Below are 23284 nucleotides of genomic sequence, written 5' to 3'. Positions count from 1 at the left end.
TTTAGAAATTTAGCCTTTTCGGAAAAAATCATAGATTAATGTTACTGTCCTTCTCCCTCTTTAGCCTGCATCTCCACTTATAGTCCACAACACCTTTAACTCTTTTGAAATGTCCCTGTCACCTTACCTCATTTCTTCACTGACAAACCTTCAATGGATTCCTGTGTTTAAAAGATTTCCAATTACCTCAGCCTACCTTTTCAGTCTTATAATTACTCTTATGCAGCTCTCACTTCTTCTCCACCTCTTACCCTTCGGACCTAGTTGGGGTCTTCATTTTCACCATATAAATCCATTAAAAGAAGGAAGAAGACAAGAATGTTCTTTATACCATTATTATCTAACATTGTTCTGAGTTCCCAGTTAATGTAATTAGTAAAGAAGAAGAAAAAAGAGACATTAGAAATAGAAAGTCAAATGTAAAATGATCACTATCTGCAAATAATATGGTTGTTCATCTGGAAATCCTGAGATAAGCAATGGAATTTTTATGAAAAACAAAGAGAATCCAGTAGGGCGGGCATGAAGTAGTATCAGTTGCTTTCATATAAATAGTGTTTTTGTTTTGTTAATTTTTTCAAGATATAATTTATATAATTCAGGTATACAACATAATGATTTGGTATTTATATATTGCAAAATGATCATAATGAGGTTAATTAAAATCCGACTTCATATACAGTTACAAATTTTTTTCTAGTTCAACAATTTTTAAGTAGAACTCTCAGTAAATTTCAAATATGCAATACAGTATTATTATTATAATTATTATGCTGTATGTTACATTCCCATGGCTTATTATTAGAAGTTTGTACCTTTCAATCCTGTTTATCCATTTCCCTTACCCCCACATTTCTGCCTCTGACAACCACCATTCTCTGTGAGTGCTTTTTCTTTCTTTTTTTTTGAAATAAGCTACAAAATATAACAAAAGAAACATTTTTCAACTTTAATTTTTAAATTTTTATTAATTTTTAAGTATAGTTGACACACAATGTTATCTTAGTTTCAGGTGTGCAAGAGAGTGATTCACTCTATATGTTGAGTTATACTCACTACAAGTGTAGCTACCATCTCTCACCTTGTAACACGACTACAATATCATTGACTATATTCCCTATGCTATATCTTTCATCCCCATGACTTGTTTGTTCCATACCTGGAGGCCTGTATCTCCCACTCCCATTCACTCATTTTGCCCACTCCTGCTCTCCTCCCTCTGATAACCATCAGGTTGAAGAAACAACATTTTTTATAATAACAACAGAAAGACTAAAACAAAAAAAAGAATAATCAAGTCCTAAATGAAGAAAAGATGCATGAAAGGATATTTTGACAAACGGAAGTCACATCATGTTCTTGCTGAGAAAGACAGGAAACCATAAAGATGTCAATTCATCATGAATTAATCTATACATTGAATGTGATTCCAATAAAAACACCTATAGGATAAATTTATGAAACTGAAAAGGCTGACTTAAAAACATATGTAGAGGGGCGCCTGGGTGGCTCAGTCGGTTAAGCGGCTACCTTCGGCTCAGGTCACGATCTCACAGTTCGGTTCCTGAGTTCGAGCCCTGCGTTGGGTTCTATGCTGACAGCTCAGAGCCTGGAGGCTGATTCACATTCTGTGTCTCCCTCTCTCTCTGTTCCTCCCCAATTCATGCTCTCTCTCTCTCTCAAAAAAAAAATATGTAGAAAAAGGAGATGCTTTCCTCTGTGTCACTCTGGTGCCCTTGCTTGTGTTGTGGCGTCGCCCCATCCAAGCCAAACTCATGTCAAGCCAAACTCATGTTCCTGTAGAACCAGGCAGACTCCACCTCTTTCAAAAAGCTTTCTTCTCTACTTTCTACCCCCAACTCTTAGTACACTTACTGGTTCCTTCACTCTTTATTCAACACTTATTGCTACTCTTAGGCATGCTTTCTTGTGACTGTATTTCTATTCTCCACCTAAATATTAAGCCTAAGTACATTGTCTTATATATTTCTATATATCTCTAAGTGCCTATCCTGGCATCTGAGCAGGTTGGAGTGGAAGCTTTTATCCTACTGAATTATGAGTTGTTTCTTTGATTTTCCTTTATAAAATGTCTCACACACATTGGCAGAGTCGATCTTAACCAGGTTAAGCCCCAGTTTGAAAATTTGCCACTCTGTTCCAGATGTTCTGAAATGTTATGCTAGGTAAAGTTGGCCCTATAAACTTGGACATATGGTGTAGAAGTCTGTAGCTCAAAGAAGCCTGGCCACTGTGTGGAGTTGTGGGCGCTTATTTTTGTCTCGTAAGCAGATACAAAATACAAGCTTCCTTAATAAAGCCAGCCTCAGGTGGCTCCATGTTGTCTGATATAGTCGGGAAGTTAGAAAACGAGGAGAGAAGGTAGAAACTGAATTGAAGATATGTGACACTTAGTGGCAAGAAGAGCAAAGAGCTGAAGACACAGAATGGAGAGCCTGGGCAGTGTTTCTCTAGCCTTTGAGTTGAATGCTGCTCAGTCTCCCATCTAGATTATGAATCAAGAGAGCACAGAAGCAAAGATCAATTCATTCATGCTATTCTGTTGGTTTTTAGTCTTGAGGAGTCCTGCAAATATTCTTTCCTCTTGATTTTGTTAATTTTTGCTTAATCTGGAGGGTTTAAAGTGCTGTAGCCATGCAATCTAAATGTAAAATACCAAATAAAACAGAGATATTAGTGAGTGGCGATGTCAAAGCCTGGGCTTTATGACATTAGCAGACTTGAATTTAAATTATGGCTCTGCTACTAGCTGACTGTGTGACTGTGGGGTTTGCTTTCCCAACTAATAAAGGGAAGAAATGACATCACAGTGAGAATTAGTTGAAATTAGAATCCACTTATTTGCGAAAATGCTGAGCATTTTGCCTGACCCATATATATTCAATAAATATTAGCTTAAAAATGCAACCTTTATTTTGGTAAAGTTCAATACTATTCTAGTTCTCTTAAAAATTAATTCCTGGTGAAAAATGATAAGAGGAGATGCCTTGCTTTTATTTGTCCATAAAATTCATCAAAAATCTCCTTCATTGTTCAGAGCATTATATGTAGTAGCAAATTTATTTAAGAGTCAGGAGAAATAGTAATATCCCACTCTTTAACTAGATTTTTCATCAAAATTGAAATTTGTAGGTTATTACCTTCTGAATTAAACTTAGCCGAATTTAAAATTTTTTGATGTTTTACTTACTTTTGAGAGAGACATAGACAGAGTGCATTCAGGGGAGGGGCAGAGAGAGAGAGAGACAGAGAGACACAAAACTGAAGCAGGCTCCAGGCTCTAAGCTGTCAGCACAGAGCCCAGGGCTCGAACCCATGAACCATGAGATCATGACCTGAGCCAAAAGGATGCTTAACCAACTTAGCCATGCAGGCACCCCTAAATTCAGACACTTTGTAATGTCATTGTTTTCTCATGAAAACAATGAAATAATGACAAACATTTATTCAGGGCGATACCTGAAACAAAACAAGTAGAATCCTGAAAACTTGCTCCCTTTCCAAATCTGGCATGAATCTTAGTAGGTACAGACCATTCTCCCAGCTTCTTAGTTACAGCATAGACAGTCTTATGGATGTGGAATCTGGGGAAAATCACAGGTGTTTCCTGCAACCCATGTTCTTCATCTATAAAAGGCACGATGGGGATTAATTGGATATTTATAAAAGTCTTTAAATATACACAATTCTGTAAGGGCTAAGTGTTTCTTTAATTGTTTAATTACTACAAAACATAGAGATTTTCCAGGAAAAGTATCTAAACTATTGGAATATTATTGCTCAATTTCAGTAGATAATTAAAATATGCAGTATCTTTATTATCGAATTTCTTCATAAGAGTCATAGCTCTTTTAATTAGAGGATTGAGGAGAGGTTAAAATCAAATTTCCATTGATCCTTAATCATCACATAGCAGAACTGTTTCTTCATGAAAGTTATTGCAAATGAGAAATGGAGAATTCCTGAGTCTATGTGCATTAGCATCCCCTTTATCTTATGAAAAGAACTTTGGATGTCTGAAAGAACTGGCCATCCTTTTTCTCACTTCTAATCCTGTTTCCAACACTACTTCCTTTGGACACCTTATTCATTTTTATTTAACACAAAACTCTTAGTAAGTTTAATGATTTGTCTTCCCAGTCTATACAGGATCTCCTGGATCCAGCCCAGTGAAAACAGGAGAAACATTTGATGGTATGAAACAAGATGAAGACAGAAATATTACAGACATTAGTACACTAGGTGGTGGTTGTGCTGCCAAATTCAATGGCCCAAGGAAGTGGGGACAGTGAAATTTTTAGTAGTATATCTATCAACAGTAATTAAGGTTAAAACATGTGTAGAAGCTATAGCACGTGAAAGGTTTAGTTTCAGACTCTGAGATATTTTGACTATGGAATACTATAAACTTTGCTGGAAATGAGTTCTTTATTTCATTAAATGTGTACAGAAATAGCAAAGTACTTTTTGTTTTAGAGCATTCATGTTGTAGCCCAAACCTAAGGATTGTTAATACTCATGCATAGTTCCTCTGTGGCTTTGTCCCTAAGTAGCCAAGCAGAATCTGAGGAAGAGACACAGAAAGTGTGTGTGTGTGTGTGTGTGTGTGTGTGTGTGTGTGTGTGTTGCATACATTCATGTGGTGAAAGTTGTATTTTGAGGTAGCAGTGGAGGGTGTTTTGGGTCAGGTTGATTTGGCTGTAAATGTCAGATCCACCATTCATGTAGTTGGGAGACCTTAGGCAAATAACTGAAATAGTTTCTTGTGTGAGATGGAGGTAACAAGAAAACAAGAAAACATGAAAACATGTTATCATATATACATATATATATGTATATATATATTAGTTGTTAGGAAGCCTTGCATTTATGTTAAAATGATTAACTGAGTACTAAGTACAAAGTAAAAACTGTATTGTTATTTATTATTTTATTATTATTATTACTCCTACATCTTGGTAGCACAGTAGTTCTAGAAATAGCGTTGAAAACAGTGCTCAGTTTATCTTTGAGCAGCATAGAACAAAATCCACTCTCCATCTGCCCTCCCATCTTCCCCATACCAATCTCTAATTGATTAAACCAGTGATTCTTTTTTTTTAATTTAATTTTTTAAAATCTACATCCAAATTAGTTAATATATAGTGCAACAATGATTTCAGGAGTAGATTCCTTAATGCCTCTTACCCATTTAGCCCATTCCCCCTTCCCACAACCCCTCCAGTAACCCTCTGTTCTCCATATTTAAGAGTCTCTTATGTTTTGCCCCCTCCCTGTTTTTATATTATTTTTGTTTCTCTTCCCCATGTTCATCTGTTTTGTCTCTTAAAGTCCTCATATGAGTGAATTCATATGATATTTGTCTTTCTCTGACTAATTTCGCTTAGCATAATACCCTCCAGTTCCATCCACATAGTTACAAATGACAAGATTTCATTCTTTTTCATTGCCAAGTAATACTCCATTGTGTGTGTGTGTGTGTGTGTGTGTGTGTGTGTGTGTGTGTGTGTGTATCACATCTTCTTTACCCATTCATCCATCGATGGACATTTGGCCTCTTTCCATACTGTGGCTATTGTTTATAGTGCTTCTATAAACATTGGGGTGCATATGTCCCTTCGAAACAGCACACCTGTATCCCTTGGATAAATACCTAGTAGTGCATTTGCTGGGTCATAGGGTTATTCTAGTTTTAATTTTATGAGGAACCTCCATACTGTTTTCCAGAGTGGCTGTACCAGCTTGCATTTCCACCAACAATGCAAAAGAGATCCTCTTTCTCCGCATCCTCACCAACATCTCTTGTTGCCTGAGTTGTTGATGTTAGCCATTCTGATAGGTGTAAGGTGGTATCTCATGGTGGTTTTGATTTGTATTTCCCTGATGATGAGTGATGTTGAGCATTTTTTCATGTGTCGGTTGGCCATCTGGATGTCTTCTTTGGAGAAGAGTCTATTCATGTCTTTTATCCATTTCTTCACTGGATTATTTGTTTTTTTGGGTGTTGAGTTTGATAAGTTCTTTATAGATTTTGGATACTAACTCTTTATCTGATATGTTGTTTGCACATATCTTCTCCCATTCTGTCAGTTGCCTTTTAGTTTTGCTGATTGTTTCCTTTGCTGTGCAGAACCTTTTATTTTGATGAGGTCCCAGTAGTTCATTTTTGCTTTTGTTTCCCTTGCCTCCGGAGACATGTTGAGTAAGAAGTTTCTGCAGCCAAGATCAAAGAGGTTTTTGCCTGCTTTCTCCTCAAGGATTTTGATGGCTTCCTGTCCTACATTTAGGTCTTTCACCAATTTTTGAGTTTATTTTTCTGTATGGTGTAAGAAAGTGTTAAACCGGTGATTCTTAACTTTATTCCAAACCTAAGAGCTAATGGGATAGAGCATACTTTTCAGTAATAGGCCTCACCAAGTAGTACCACGTGAAGAGCTTCTGAAGGGCAGGTAGGAGGAGGCAGGGTGAGTTACAGAGACCCTGAAAGTGTACACAAACATCTTAGAGTTTCTGGTGCCCATTCATGTTGTTTTGAAAATCTTTAAGGACAGTACTCTTGGAGGAGGTTATCGAGAGGATGTGGCCTCCAGTTGACCCATGAGCTAGCAATGGGAAGTTCTTCACCCTCTCCCTTGCCCTTGGAATGTACATTCCACCCACTATTCCCATAGCTGGAACTGTTTCAAAGATGTAGTTTTGAAATAATAAGATGTTGTTGAGACCATATGGACTGAATATATGACTGAGCCTCATTAAAGCCTCTATATTAGCTTTCAAGAGTCTGGTGAGCAGGTACAGAGCTCTACCCATCTTGGGACTGTCCAAGACAAGTCTTGTAACAAATTTCCTTTGTTTATTAAAATTGCTACCTACCAATCTGGAGTGGCCTGCCTCCTTCTTCAGTGTCTTCTTGCCTTACTCGTCTTACTTCAATGTATTTTGAAAACTCTTTTAAAAATGCTCAAACAGTTTTCATTTCTGGCATCTCCCGGTCATTATTTTATGTTCTTATTGAGTATGCAGAAGAGAACCATTCTATTAACTGAATGCAATTCTAGATTCAAGACCCTTTTCTAGAAACAATTCCATAGGACTTATAGTTATATAGATAGATTTCCTGTTAAGAATCCTGCAGACGGGGACACCTGGGTGGCTCATTTGTTTAGCATCTGACTTCAGCTTAAGTCATGATCTCAAGGTCTGTGAGTTTGAGCCCTGCATTGGGCTTTGTGATGACAGCTAGGAGCCTGGAGCCTGCTTTGGATTCTTTGTCTCTCTTTCTCTGTCCCTTCCCCACTTGTACTCTGTCTCGGTCTCTCTCTCTCAAAAATAAATAAACATTAAAAAAAAATTCTGCAGAGCACAGGTACAGACGGTTAACCTTGAGGCTAGATATTCTCTTCACAGCCAACTTTTGTCTCTTATTGGATTGGATCCCTGAGCAAATTATTTAATCTCTCTGTGCCTAAGTTTACTCACTTTTAGCCAAGACACAAATAATTATATGTTACCTCACAGGATTTTGTAAAGATTGAATGAGATAAAAGATATAAAAAGAGCTCAGAGTTGTAGAATGGTTTTAGGCTCATAATAGCTGTTCATCAATCTAACTTATTATTATTGTTATTATGTTGCTCTGTGGTAAGGGTATGCTCAAGTACCATATTAACAACTAGTTAATAGACACACTGTATACATTTAAGAGTGATCCTTAATATCCTTATATCAATATGCTTATGGATGGAGGAGAAACCAGAATGAAACCATTAATTGTGTAGTTATCCTTAGTGGAGAAAATAGTAACTTCAGCTAATAGTAATACCCAACAGTTCTTTAGGGTTTTATAGATTACAAAATTTTATGTATTATGCTTGGCAACTTGCAGAGAGCTTCACAATTACTGTGTCATTTAGACTTGGCAACAATCAAGCAACTCTGGTTATTCTTTTCATTAAAAAAAAAGTGAGACTAAAAGCAGTTAAGTCATCCAACCCTAGTCAAACACTAGTACCAGTTAGCTAAAAAAACAAACAAGAAGAATTATAAACCACATAATGTGCTGCTTTTCCTCCTTGGTTCCATTGTCTCCCCTCCTCCCCTGCCCCCTCTTTTACTCCATCCCTTCCGTCCTCTTCCCTCTCTCATCCCTACTCCTCCTCCTCTTTTCTTCCCACCTTCCTTTCCTCCTTCCTTCCTTCAATTTTTTTTTATCATTCTTTTCTTACCATCTTCCAGAATATGTATTAAGCCTGACCATGTGCCATGTACTATGCAAGATGCTGGCATGAAGTCATGAAATGCAGACATGATCCCTCCCTCTTTGGCGATAACATTCTGGTGTCAGAGCCATAAACAAGTAAGCAAGGAAACAAATCTGCAAACCCAATGACTACAGATTTTGATAATATAAAGAAGCCAATGAGGAGAGTGATAAGAAGGAAATGAGTTGGGAGTGGGTTACTTTAGGCAGGGTGGTCAAGATATACTTCTCTGAGGAAGTGGCGAATCTTGAAAGCTGAAGGAAGGGAGAGACGGTCAAGTGAGAGCCAGGTGAGGTGTGTAGGTGTGTTGTAGGCAGATAGGTGTAAGTTCTTTTGGGCCCTGATGTCTTTCAGGATGAAGTACCTGAAGTGAAGCTGAGCTGCAAACCCTCTCCAGGGAGCAGAGATATATTTTTTCCAGGGTCATGCTCATCAGTCTTAACCTGGGTGTCTGTGATTACCTTATCACATGGTTCTAGAAGAGCTACCACAAAATGCCTATTCTGGAGGCAACATCAGCTATGACAAGTGGTGCTTATCATGTATTAATTCACCCCCAAAGGGATCTCCAAAGTGTTTTTCATATAACTGCTATATTCAAGGATCAGTTAAAATTTTTCTTAATGTTTGTTACAAGGAGATTATTTTTATTTTTTTGCTCTTTTGATATCTAGAGCTCTTTGTTGGATCACCAATGAGATTCCAACTCAGCGTTGTCAATACTGAAGCCTAGAGTTTTCATTCTAGCCTGGTATAATAAATACAAATCTTCTGAAAAATAATACTGATCGAGACAGGATTAAAAAGAAATCTTATCTTTCAAAGGATGCAGTGAAAATAGAGGAGCACATGGCTACCTGTCAAAAAAAAATCTTTTTGGCTTTGTTCTCCCCCCCAAGAGTACAGTGAGAAGGTCCATTCAGTATATATCTACCAGGATACTAGTAAGATACTAAATGAAAACACCTTTAAAATATCTGTATCTGTCAATAAATCCTCAGGCTTATAAATCCAGCGGATATGACATGCTGTTATTATGTGACTTACACTGAGTATTTATTTTGCACTACATAAGCCAAGCCCTTTAGCATCAGGTACAGAATGCCAAAAGATGACAATATATTACATTTAAGGTTTCCTGTAGCATTGTTGGCATTTCCCATGAGACATCATCATGTACGTAGCTCTGAATGCAGAGTGATGTAATAAAACAGGATAAAATATGGCTGCAGAATAGTGATGGCACTATGGCAGTCCTCTTTAGCTTTTTTCATATTGAAAATTCAGCAGGACTATTAAAGTGTAATGGCACAGAACATCTTGTTAAAAAAAAAGCCACAACCCTGTATGGTATTCTTGTTTATGGATGATATTTATTGCTTTTGTATTCTTATTGTGTGCTTTTGAAGTCAATTGAAATGCAAGGGCTAATGAAACCTCCACCATAACACATTTATTTTTCCCTACCCCAAATGAGTCTACAAGATATAAATGACTTGCATATATCAACTGCTCAGGTTTTATTGTTTTGGGTTAATTTATTCACTGTAATATTCTTAATGAAAGTAATGACTCTTACACTAGTTTGTATATTCATTCACATACTACAGTTTTATTAAATCATGCTGGGAAAGTTCACAATGAGGGCCCTAAAATAAAGTTCCATGTTTAGTCAAATATATAAATGTAATCCACTTACCAAATATCAACACCACATATTTTTCTATTTGTTGTTCTTCCTAATTTCAGTTCATCAAAATTTTAAGTTTAGAGCAGTCTAGACCTAGTAATATATTCCTATTACAGAATTTTTAAAAAGAATTATCAACTTCTCTTTAACATCCAAAGTTCATTGTGCATGTAATTGATCTTGACCACTTCAAATTTCTATCCTCAGTGTTTACATTTCTGTGAACATTTGAACTTTAGGCACAAGCAAACATTTTTGTAGAATTATTGAAATTCCAGACTGGGTGAAAACAGAAGCTTTTCAATATGAAACTAATTTTAAACTATCTGTTAGAAAAATAACAATAATCAGTACATGGGATTATTGTGTGATATAGTTTGATGAAGTGACCCAGATTATTTTTCTTTCTATCAGATCCTTTTCATATCCTGATGCCTGGTACTGGTATGACACCTAAGGAAGCTCCCCAAATTTGGCTGGTAGTTAATTTCTTGTTGCCATCAGTCTGTTTAAAAACTGATCCTGTTTTTCCCACTTTCTTCCCTAATTATTTATTATAAATTACTTTCTTACAGAAACTTAGTCTTAACATTTTAGACCAAGTAAAGGACCCAAATTTTGTCAGTTATACCCTCCAAAGCTGTTTCTAAATATGCTCCCTTCTCTCCATCCCCACTACATGCTTCAGTCTTGTGCTTTCGTGTTCACTACTGCAAAGTCTTCAAATTGGTTTTGCCAATATCTTCTACCACCAATCAAGCCCTCTATTTATCTTTCTGAACTGTAACTCTGATCATGTAACTTCACTGCTCCAAAGTTATAAAGTCTCCTTATAATCCAAATTCCCTAGCCTAACATGTAAATCTTAAGATCTCTAATGCCAGCCTACCACTTTAGAACCTCCCCGTCACTTCTCATTTATCTTATGCTACAACCAGTCTTGAAGCCTCAGTATCCTCAGACTCCATTACCTGTGATCATTCTCCCAATTTAGACTGCCTTTTTGACCCTTGAGGTCTACCGCTATAGCTGAGGCTGTATTCAGCTTTCTCTGATAAAACGATTGGAAAATATTGTTTCTCATAACACCTGCCTCTCCCCCAGCAATGATTTGTCTGAATCTCCCCTTTAGATCTACTGAGGTATTAACAATAAACTGCAAATCATTTCTGTACTTTAAGATATTTGCCTTCTACATTAAAGTCCTTTGAAAGTCAATTTCTTGTTTGTTTCTTCTTCATATTCTTTCATGATACCAAGCATCAAGCCATGCACATGTTCAGTGCTCAACAAACATTTGTTGAATTAAATTGAATAACTATAAAATACTTTGCATTTTTAAAAACTTTAATTCTCCATGTAATGTCTGCCAAATAACCTCTAGCTCCTTTAATCTCTATTCAAAGCCTTATTTTCTAACTTACAAGTTTATTTTAATTGCTCTTTCCTGAAGCAGAAGAATAAAGGAAATGGAGAGATGAAGGAGGAAAATGCAAGATGTAGGTGCTATGAAGGCACCCAGTAAAGCTAAATCTTGCATGTGATCTGAAGAAAGAAAAAATCTGAGAGCTGCCAGGTCTCAGAAGGCTGGTGCATGCTTCCTGCAGTAAAGAGTGGTTTTATCCATTATATGAGAAGCATTTATCACATGGTCAGTCTTTCCATTTTAAAGAAAATATGTTTTCTGAGTTAACAAAGACACTTTCTTCCTGGTACTGATTTTCCATCCATGTGGCAGCAATTTGAAGTTCATCTCTGAGTGACAGCTAATGTTGCATCAGTGTGAACTAGTGAATGATAGCTTCCAAAGAAACAGCCAAGAAACCCTTCAAGGTATCAAAAAGCTTTTGGTGAATAATCTGTTTTTGATTTAGAACCCTGTAAGAAAAGAGCTTTTTAAAGATGCCATGAGTTTCACTGTCCTTTTCCTTCTCTATCCCCCAGTTGAGCCTGGGGTATTTATAGCACAGTAATGGTTACATTCTTTGTGCTCAGGGCAGAAGATTTTCATTTCTTTATGAAATTAATCATTCATGTGGTAGAAAAGATTTTAAGCCAGCCTTTGCATTTTGATCTTCAACTTAGTTTGACACCAGTGCTTTTTGTTTTTGTTTTTGTTTTCTAGATGACAGCACTAAGAATTGATGGAAACTATTTTTTTTCAAACTCAGTACACCCAAGAGAATCTGGGATGACTGCCAGTTACAGAAATGAAGGTAGGAGGTGATCTTTAGGTATGAAATTATACCTCTCATTTTAACGTCCGATGTGTTTCATTAACCATGCGATCATAAAAATCCTTTCTTATATTAAGTGAGATTGTCTCATAGTTTCATGTAACAACATGAAACTATTTTTATCTGAGATTCTGTCAAGTTAAAGTCAGGCTTTTCCTAATAATAGTGACCGTTTTTTTAATGTTTATATACGTAGGCCCTGTGGTTAAGTAGCTTACATACCCTCCTGATAGATATGTATTGGTATTTTGATTTTACAGATGAAAACGTTTAGGTTAGGCAAGTTGTCCAAAGTTACATGGACAGAACCCAGATTTGTATCAAGGTCTATTTGACTTCAAACCCTTGCTTCCAATAAGCACTCCATTCTGCTGACTCTTGACAATGAGTTTTCGAGTATTCAAGTCACGATGGTAGAAACAACTTTCTCTTCTCGTTGTTGTAGTTTTCCCCATGGGAACATTGACTGTTATTTGTTTATGGGACATGGCAAAATCTTCTCCAAAATCTTCTCCAAGTAATACCAACCATTAACTATCTGTGGAATTCTTACTTGATGATGCTGACAGTTAATTGGATCTGCAACATATATTATACACATATAGGTTTCACCACCGTAAGGCATTAGTCTGTTTTTTTCGTTCCCCCACGACTGCTTTCCAATTTTAAATGCAAGCTTCTAGGGTTGGCTTTCGTTTTCAAGGCTTTCTTTTGCTTACATTTCCATTTTGGGAGTAGACTAAAATTGTTCACTTTTAATGATGTGCTGCTCTGTGATGTGAGAACTGAAAGCTAGATGGAGATTTTGCATGATAGCAAGACTGTTGTTTCAAAATGCTTGTATTTGGTGTTATCACATTTTCTTTTTCTTGGTTACTTTGTCTTAATATTTTGTTCCTACTGCTATCTAGTTACTTAGAAAAGGTTGTTTTTTTCAGCTTCCCATTCTGCTATCTTTAGGGGAGTCTCTCTGTAACTTTGGAGACATGTTAAATCATGTTAAGGAATATGGAAAGCCACTGCTTTTTTTAAAAATCAGGATTTCTTTATGTGTTATGTACTGTGGCCCATTAGAGACTACTAAGACATGGTCGTAACCTACATTCTGGAATAATAGATAGGAATTTACATGATTATTATATGAATTGAATGAAAGGAGGGTCATAAAATGAGTTGTGGGATGTCAGAGAAAGAAGAAAATAATTCTACCCAAAGGATTGCTAGAGAATTCCTTGGAATAGGTGGCATGCTGTTTCTTTCATTTTAATTTTTCCATGAAAACATGCTAGTTTTATAATTAACTTATTCTACTTTCCTTTAGAATAGAAATGGTAGTCTTTTGAGAAGTAGATGGGAGGCATCAAGGTGGGAAGTGTATATTCCTTATATTTTAAACACAAAGTGTAAATTTTACATTGAAAAATAAAACACTTAAGCCTTGCTACTGACTTTTCTAATATCATGATAATCAAAGAAAGAAAAGAGCAGGGAATTTAAGGAGGAAAGGAGGGAAGGGGAGAAGATGGTGTCTGGGAGGACGGAAGCCATAGTAAGTAATTTTGGATAGCCTTGTTAACTATAACTAAAAGCTGGAGTAGGTAGCTAAAGGAAGTGTGGGAATATCTATAGTTTCACATGGTTTTACAGTGTTTCCTCCTCTACTTTTTTTTATTAAAAAAATTTAGTGTTTATTTATTTTTGAGAGAGAGAGAGTGAGAGAGAGCACAGGTACGTGGGGAAGTGGGGAAAGGGCAGAGAGAGAGGGAGACACAAAGTCTGAAGCAGGCTCCAGGCTCCAAGCTGTCAACATAGAGCTAGATGAGGGGCTCAGACCCATGAACTGTGGGCTCATGACCTGAGCCGAAGTCAGATGTTTAACCACTAAGCCACCCCTCCCCCTCTACTTTTAGTTGGTGTCTATATATACAATTTAAATTTATATTTGCAGTCTTTTCCTAGTTGATAATTCTTTCAAGTATGTGCACCTGATCCTTTCTTCAATAAGGCAAAGAGAATTGGGATATTCTGTTTCCAAGTAGTTCTTGGTCATTTAACTCTTAATGTACTCCATTCCAGAGAACAATCCAATGCCTATTTCAGATGATATTAGCTTTCTCTCAGGTGTCTAACAGTTTTCTAAGAACCAATTTTATCATGTCATAGTACTGTGTTGTGCAAACGATAGTTAACTTATAAATGACAAGCAGTAACATTATAGTGTTTTCAATGCTATTCAGCTTGTGAACAGCCAGAAACATCACAGAGCTAGTCTGCTATTGAAATAGTAAAATAAATATTTTTATTGAAATGCATTAAGTGGTTGGGGAGTCATACATCGAAATAAAATAGAATAGGAGCACTTATTCAGAGATAAATTTGACAAGGGAATTCAGAGCTCCTTCCTACATAATCATAATACAGAGAAGGAGAGATCCTGTGATGGAATTTACAGCAATGGTTTAACATTCAATGACTATAATAAAGAAAGTATGGGGGCTAGATACTTTATCAATTATAGAAGGATATTTGATGCTGCTTAGGCTGTCTGGATATAAGTCATCCTCTTCAATTATAAATGTGATCCGACCAAATTCCAGAGACCCAAAACAGTGAGAAACCGTTCCCTTTCCCTATGCTGCTACAGTGAGTAAATGTGCAAAGATAATGCACACATTTATTTCATGTTTGGGGTGGGGGTTGGGAATATGGTTGTAGTTGCCACTATTTTCAATTATAGATATGGTGAGGAAACAGGAAATAAAGAAAAAAAATGGCCAAAGAATAAAATGAATAATAGACATAGATGTGGATTTTCTTTTAGTGGAGAATGGTGTTTGTCTCTGAAACAGGAAGGTTAGTTCAAATCCCTAACATCTTTCTGAACAGGAAACAATAAATGGTATATGCTTATCATTCAAACAATACAGAATTATCAATAGCATAATAATGTTATTACTGGGTTCTGGATTATTGGTGTTGTGAGTCAGGAGTAGTAAAAATACAAGCTTTTTGACCATTTATCTTTCCATAAGTAGATAGTGAAAAGAAATCCAGGTAGGTGCAAAATAGTCATGACAATTAGTAGGATAATTTCCAGTTTTGCTAAAAGTGAAAATACAGCACTTATCTTGAAACTTTTATTGAAAGTTTTAAGCAAAATGCAAAGCTTCAAATATCAAAATTCTATTAGTGAAATATAGGCATTATTGCCTCATGGACATATTGGTTCATAAAATCCTAATAAATGGAGTTTCAAACATATTTTTTTAGGAGAGTACCAATGTTTTAACTACCTTTAGACTTCCTATTAAAAATATTATATTTTTATTTTATTCAGCATTTTGTGGACTCAAAAAAGTAGTCATAAATTCCTAATGAGTTTAAAACCTCGTAAAACTTTGCTTAAGTGATCTTTACAAAACTATTCATTTTAATAAATCAAATGTTAGCACACCTATCCACATGAGGTGCTTCATAGAACATTTGATCTTCACCACATCTCTAGGGCTAGTGATTGAGTTCCCAGACAAAGAAAGGGAAGGCACTTTGAGCATGTCAACTTGTCCTTTTAAAATAATATGCTTTTGTTTTTTCCATGCTAGTGCTAAACTGTTTTCAGCTTCACTGCAAACCTATATGCAATTTATGCACCAACTACACTGATTGTTAAATGTTCCCTCAAAACTTGAGCGCTTTTCAAGCTTTATGCTGTTCCTTTACTCTTTGCGTGTTTCTCTGCTTATGAAACTTTCAACGTTGGTGTTAGATATGGACTCTCGCTGGTCCACTATTAATTCTATCACATTTGCCATAACAATTGGTTGAGATGAGCACATGATTTAAAATGATCCACCTAGAAGGAATCCTGGTTCTTTTGGTCAGAAAGTTGAAAAAGGGGTAAGCTTTTCCCTCTGTTGTGTACAAGTAAGGAATAATAAACTTTAGACTGTTTCAATAGCTCACCTGTGGTAATGAAGGCATTTCTGCAGTAAATTTGGGGATGTTTTTTGGTTACATGCAACCAAATTTAAATTGGTATAAGGAGATGTGTTATCTTCCCTCTCTTTTTTTCATCTCCATTATTTATTTATTTTGTTCCTCTTTATCCACTTCACATCTTGCTCTTCCCCTCACAACCCCCTACCACAATCACCATTTTGTTCTCTATATTCATAAGTTTGTTTCTGTTTGTTTATTTGTTTGTTTTGGTTTCTATATATCACATACAAATGAAATCATATGGTATTTATCTTTGTCTCACTTATTTCACTCAACATAATACCTGCTAGGTCCACCCATGCTGTCCCAAATGGCAAGATCTCATTCTTTTTCATGGCTGAGTAATATTCCATTATAGACACATACCACATCTTCTTCATCCATTCATCTATAACTGGACATGGGTGCTTCCTTATCTTGGCTATTGTAAATAATGTTGCAATAAACATAGGGTTCCATATATCTTTTTGTTTTTTTTTTTTAAATGTTCATTTATTGGGGGGGGAGAGAGGGAGAGAGAGAGAGAGAATGAGTGGGGGAGGGGCAGAGAGACAGGGAGAGAGTGAATCCCCAGCAGGCCCATGCTCAGCATGGAACCAACCCAATACAGGGCTCAATCTCATAACTGTGAGATCATGACCTGAGCTGAAATCAAGAGATGGAAAAAAAAAAAGAGGTTAGAGTGGGAGAGAGCCAAAGCATAAGAGACTCTTAAAAACTGAGAACAAACTGAGGTTTGATGGGGAGTGGGAGGGAGGGGAGGGTGCGTGATAGGAATTGAGGAGGGCACCTTTTGGGATGAGCACTGGGTGTTGTATGGAAACCAATTTGACAATAAATTTCATATATTGAAAAAAAAAACAAAAATAAATAAAACATTAAAAAATTGTATTAAAAAAAAAAGAAAACCAAGAAAAAAAAAGAGATGGATGCTTAACTGACTGAGCCACCCAGGAGCCCTAGGGTTGCATTATATCTTTTTGAATTAGTGTTTTCATTTTGGGGGGTAAATGCTCAGTAGTGGAATTACTGGAACATGTGTTATTTCTATTTTTTAATTTTTCAAGAGAACTCCAAACTGTTTTCCCCATTGGCTTCATCAATTTACATTACCAAAAACTCAGTGCACGAGGGTTCCTTTTTTTCCCACATTCTTGCCAATTTATTTATTGACTATTGTCAATCTGCTCTTTAGAGCTTTGCATGACTATTCTACAAATACCCATTACTTTAAAAACACAATTTTCTTAATTCAACAAATATATATAGAGTTCAGGAGAGAGGTCTAAGGTGGAGATAAAAACACCGGGAATAAACATACATGTGATGTGACAGATTGGAACAGGATGACATCACCAAGCAGGTGACTGCAGGTATAAAAGACCAAAGACTGATCCTTGTGCTACACCATCACAGGTGAAATAGATGAGGAGGATCCTGCCAAGCACACAGACAAGAAGGAGCAGTGAGGTAGAAGGGAAGCTAAGAGAGCAGGGAGCCCTGTAAAAAAGCCAAGCAAGATTACGGAAGTGAATAACTGTGTCAAATGCAGTAGATGAAATGGAATGAAATCAACATTAGATTTAATAATGTGAAGGTCACTGATGACATTGACAGAAATAAGTTTGATGGAATTTTGGAGGCAAAAACTGATGAGAGTAGGTTTTAAACAGAGGGAATGGAGGTGGTAGTAGAAACACCAAATATATGCCTGATGATGTTTAACCATTTCATTGCTTACCTGCCACCTGTATAAACAAAACATCACCTAGTATCAGGGTCAAGCCAGCAATACTAAGGAATTTCTCTAATTTTCAAAGTTAAAATAATTAATAGACACTAAGGGCTTGATTAATAAAGGTCCTCTATTTTGAGTGAGTGAGTGAGTGAGTGAGTGTCAGAATAAGTATAATCGACTGGAAGGTATGTAAAGGGAAGTTCAGGTGTGGGCCATATTCATAAACATTATATGATGATACAGGTGTAAATGGTTTTATATGTATCTATCTATCTGTCATCTATCTATTTATCTATCATTTGTCCATCTAGCATCACTGTTCAGAAAAAAAATACCATACTGAAATGACTGGTTTAATATAAAACATCTAGTATTCTTTGCTTATTTCATTTTTCACCTTAACGCCAGATTTCATGGAAATTCAGTCTTTGTACCTACCTTCTCTCCAAAGCAAAATGGTACGAGACTATTCATTTGAGACTAGTCAATTGGTAGAGACTATTCAAATAAATATATTAATTACATGTCCAAATATCATCTCTATAGCTACTTCACATTATCTAACATTTTTTCACACATTTTCCTTGGATAATTAGTGAATTAGCCCAAAGCATTTTTTTTAAACTTTTGCTTTTTAACAGTGGTATAAATCCACATATTCCATCTCCTGAGTCTACTGTTATGACCCAAAGGCCAATTTATGAACATTTACCATCATAGAAATGTACTAGTCAGGTCAAAATGTATGTTATTCATTCCTTGGTATTTACCCAAAGGAACTGAAATCATGTCTATACAAAAACCTGCACCTAAATTTTTAAAGCAGTTTTATTTGTAATCGCCAAAACAGATGCAATCAAAAAGTTCTTCAGTAATTGAACAGATAAATAACTGTGGTGTATCCAAACAACTGACTATTATCCAGTGCTGAAGAAGAAAGGATCTATCAAGCCTTGAAAAGATGTGGGAGGAAATTAAATGTGTATTATTATGTGAAAGAAGCCACCTGGAAAGGTTACACACTTATGATTCCAACTATATGGCACTCTGGAAATGGTGAAACTATGGAGTTAGCCAAAAGAACAGGGGTTGCTAGGGGTTCAAGGGAGAGAGAGATGGATAGATGGATGAAGCACAGAAGATTTTTAGGGCAGTGAAACTATTCTGTATGATACTACAATGGGGGATAGATGTCATTGGATATTTATCAACAATTTAAAGAGTGTACAATACCAAGAGTGAGCCCTAATGTGAATTAATGGACTGTGAATATTAATAGTGTGTCAGGGTGCCTGGATGGCTCAGTCGGTTAAGTGTCCCGACTCTTGATTTCAGCTCAGGTCATGATCTCACAATTCATGAGTTTGAGCCCTGCATCAGGTTCGGCTCTGACAGTGTGGAGCCTGCTTGGGATTCTCTCTCTCCCTCTCTCTCTGCCCCTCTCCTGTTCCCTCTCTCTCTCAAAAACTAAACTAAATAAAATAAAATAAAATAAAATAAAATAAAATAAAATAAAATAAAATAAAATAAAATTACAGTGTGTCAATGTAGGTTCATTGATTCTAATAAATATACCACTGTGGAACAGGAGGTTGATAATGGGAGGGGTTGTGTATATGCGTGTGGGGGTTGCAGGGAATATATGGGAATTCTGTAGTTTCTGCTAAATTTTGCTATAAACTTAAAACTGCTCTGAGAAATGTAATTTATTAATTAAAAAAATAACTAACTAGATAGATAGATAGATAGATAGATGATAGATAATGTATATTAAATTTTCAGTGTTTGACTATGACCAATTCCACCTCTAATGGGTTGTATTGGATTTCATTTGGAAGATTAAGAAAATCAATTAGTGTTCTCCAAACAGTTTCAATTGGTTAATTTTTAAAACATGTAATTACATAAAGCAGAATCTTACTTTATTAGTTTTAATTTTGCAGGGGACTATATTTCTCAACTATTTGGAACACAAAATTCTCAGTGTATGTTTGTGTGCCACCAACCTTTCCCCAGACTTGCTGTTTGATTAAGAGAGGCCCTCCATTTTGAATGAGTGAGTGGGTGAGAGTCAGAGTAAATATAATTGACTGGGAGGTGTGTAAAGGGAAGTTCAGGTGTGGACCATATTCATAAACATTATATGATGATATAGATGTCAATGGTTTGATTCTGTGTCTTCATAGGAGATACCTCATGTAACATTTTGTCCTGAGTGGTATGGAAGAACAGAGATTACACTGTTTGATATTTGGGGAAATAGAGATGTGAGATAAAGGAAACAAATTTAGGTATCAGTGTATCTAACAGTCCCCCCAAAACTCCTGAGCTATAAGCACACTTTACTGTATATGATCATCTTCACTTCACTACGACTTAGCAATTGCTCAGAAGTAGCCTACAAGGAGGGAGTTGTAGACTTTTTGCTGTGTTACTAATTTCCTTCCTCTTCCTTTGGAAAACATGAAATAATTAGAATAAAAAAATCAACGCAGCAAGGATTCCTAAGCATCATCCTTTCATTCCTCCTCCCAGGCTTCTCAAATCACTGAGAAATATTTGAGGACTTTGTTATCCCATTGAAAATGACTAGTCCTGTCATCTTAGCACAATAGCAGTAAACACTAGTTATGTAGACTCCCTGGGATTAACAAGATCAGGATTTAAGAAAAAAAAATCTGGTTTCAAAGGCCTTGGTGTTTTCCTGATTAAATGGGAAAAAAGGCTTTAAAATGAAGCCAAATGAAGACATTGAAAATTGAAAATAAACAATTACTAACATTGTATTTTTGCTTTCTCTTATCATTTTATTTTCAGTTAATAAAGAGCATAATCTATTTGTACCTGCTTTTGCCTTAGGAATTAGAGGACAATAATGGAAATATTTTACTATCTATTTTCAAATTATAAGCTGTTGTTTCCAAAGAAAGTCAAAACTCATGTATATTATCGCATTATTGTTCTCGGGGGACTGCAGTCACCATAGTGATTGTAATTACATGGCTTCATTAACTTTATACATTCTACCTGTTATGGGGGGGTTCACATTAAGAAAATTTGCATATGTAGGAAATGAATGTCGTTTGCAGGGAGCTAATATCATTAAACATTTAGGCAGTCCCTGTCAGGCTAAGGGGTTTCCACTGGGGTATGCTTTTTAGCATGCCCTTTATAGTCATTGTGGGTACAGGAATCTATTTCTAAACCCGAAAAGTAAAACCTGTTTTAGAGGAAATATTTAAAAAACAGCAGCTATTTTAACAAATCTCATATGTGACTAGAATTTCAAACTACTGACATAAAGATTATTAGCATCTTGGATTCTACTATGGATAATATAGTTCTGAAAAATGCCAAAACTTTGAATAGTTGTGGACTTTTGCACAGTTTCAGTGAGTGAATGTGTGTGTGTGTGTGTGTGTGTGTGTCTGTGTGTACATGCATGTGTGTGCAACTTGAGAGATTGAATGACCTGTATTTTAAAACACCTGTTGTTATATGTTGGTACTTGTGTATTCTTGTTGACTAATTTAATCTATTAACAATTAAAAAATTTTATAAATTCTAATATAATTTCAGGTGAGGAAAAATGATAAACAAACAATAGACCAAAAAGGGGAAAAAATAGAAAGGAAGTGAAATTCTTAAATAATATATTGAGACTTATGATTCCTACAACAAATATATTTCAGAAATTTTGAAGGGTAAGGTAATAAAAAAGGGCTTCATATATGTTTTTTCCTGGAGTAGTCATCTTAACCTTGTAACATCAAAGTTCTATTTGTGTAGAAATGAAGTCTACAAGGTGGGAGCAGGTAGGGAATGGACACTAATATTTTCATAGTGTTTGCCCCAGAACTCTTCAAAGGATGCTCAGAAGTTCTTGTCTCTCTGATTTCTGTTTGCCATACTACAAACAGTATCAACAATTAAGAGCAATATAACTTTAGCAAAATAATACCAGTAAAGCACTCATTAAGTGCATAGGGAAATGAAATGATATTTGACATATGACAGGGCAGTAGTAACTCCTAAGGATCTTTTTTCTAAATAAGATTCAAAACAACTCATCATTTCTTTGGCTATTAAAATTCATAGTAGTTCACAATAATAAGGAAATTATCAATTTTTGGTACAAAATTTCATCCTAGGTAATTATATTACACATGTAAATTATGGTGGATTCTTTTCAATCTGTACCTTTTCGGGTTATTTAATTATTTAAGAGGTGATATATGTCACTATTCAATGAAAAAAATCATTTTATACAGGCAATTCACATAGATCTCTTCAATTAGGGTTGAAAGCAACAAAGTTAACAATGACACAGTTCAGAGGTGACTGAGAAACATAAATCTATTTTCATCAATTTATTCCCATATCTTCTGAGATTTTCTCTACCTGATTAAGAAGTTTAGAAAATTCATGTTAAGTATTTTAGAAGACTGAATATATAAGTAAATGAATTAAAGGATAATTTTCTTTTTCTTTCATCCAAACAATTTTGATATCCTTTTTAAGGATAAACTTTCCTAGGGTAAAGGCAATCACATTTTGTATCAAAATTACAACTTTATTTATTGGCATATTACAATACCATGTAAGTTAATTTATCCATGCCTCTAAATAAAAAGGACCCCAAATCAATTGGTGTCTCATTTAATGGGTTTTGTACCTGCTATTAATTTTGGATACTGCAATCACTGCCTGTGTATATTTATTGGGGAAAAAAACATAAAAGCTTTTCTAATTTTTTTTTCCAAAATAGTACTGAAGTCCATGGTCTCTTGCCAGGTAAATCAACACTTATTTATTTTGTGCTTTTGAAGCAAGCAACTCTTTCAATAATACTAATGTGATTAATTATTTTACTGTGATTACTGAAAAATATTGGTTGGTATGCTCAATAAATATTTTTGAGCATGTTATCTTCCAACTCTTCTACTCCAGTGCTTGGCAACTCTGGCTGTATCACAAATCATCTAGGAAACTAGATGTGGTCATTACTGTGGATTACCGTGGATTATTTCACTATATATAATGTGTGTGTGTGCATATATATCTGTATATATATTTCGCTATATATATAATGTGAGTATTACTATCTCACACAATTATATATACATATATATGTATATCTCACACAAATTAACATATCCATAACCTTACATAATTATAATTTGTGTGTGTGTGTATAGTGAAAACATATAAGATCTACCCTCTTAGCAAATTTAAGTATACAATACAGTATTGTTAACTATAGTCATATTGCTACACATTAGATCTCCAAAACGTATTCATTTTTCATAACTTAAACTTTTTGTTTATTGACCAACAG

General features: G+C 35.5%; 1 long non-coding RNA gene across 1 annotated transcript in view; it reads left to right on the top strand.

The window, feature by feature from the left end:
- The window catches only part of LOC128315009 (uncharacterized), a 366744-nt gene that overhangs the window by 199128 nt on the left and 144332 nt on the right, over nt 1–23284 (top strand). The window contains exon 3 of the long non-coding RNA XR_008297394.1: nt 12098–12188. This is a non-coding gene — a long non-coding RNA (uncharacterized LOC128315009). The remainder of the gene's footprint in view (nt 1–12097; nt 12189–23284) is intronic.

This window comes from Acinonyx jubatus, chromosome A2 (genome assembly GCF_027475565.1).
Source record: "Acinonyx jubatus isolate Ajub_Pintada_27869175 chromosome A2, VMU_Ajub_asm_v1.0, whole genome shotgun sequence".
Lineage (NCBI taxonomy): Eukaryota > Metazoa > Chordata > Mammalia > Carnivora > Felidae > Acinonyx > Acinonyx jubatus.
Note: the sequence above shows the minus strand (reverse complement) of the source record. Positions and strands in the feature narration are given on the sequence as shown.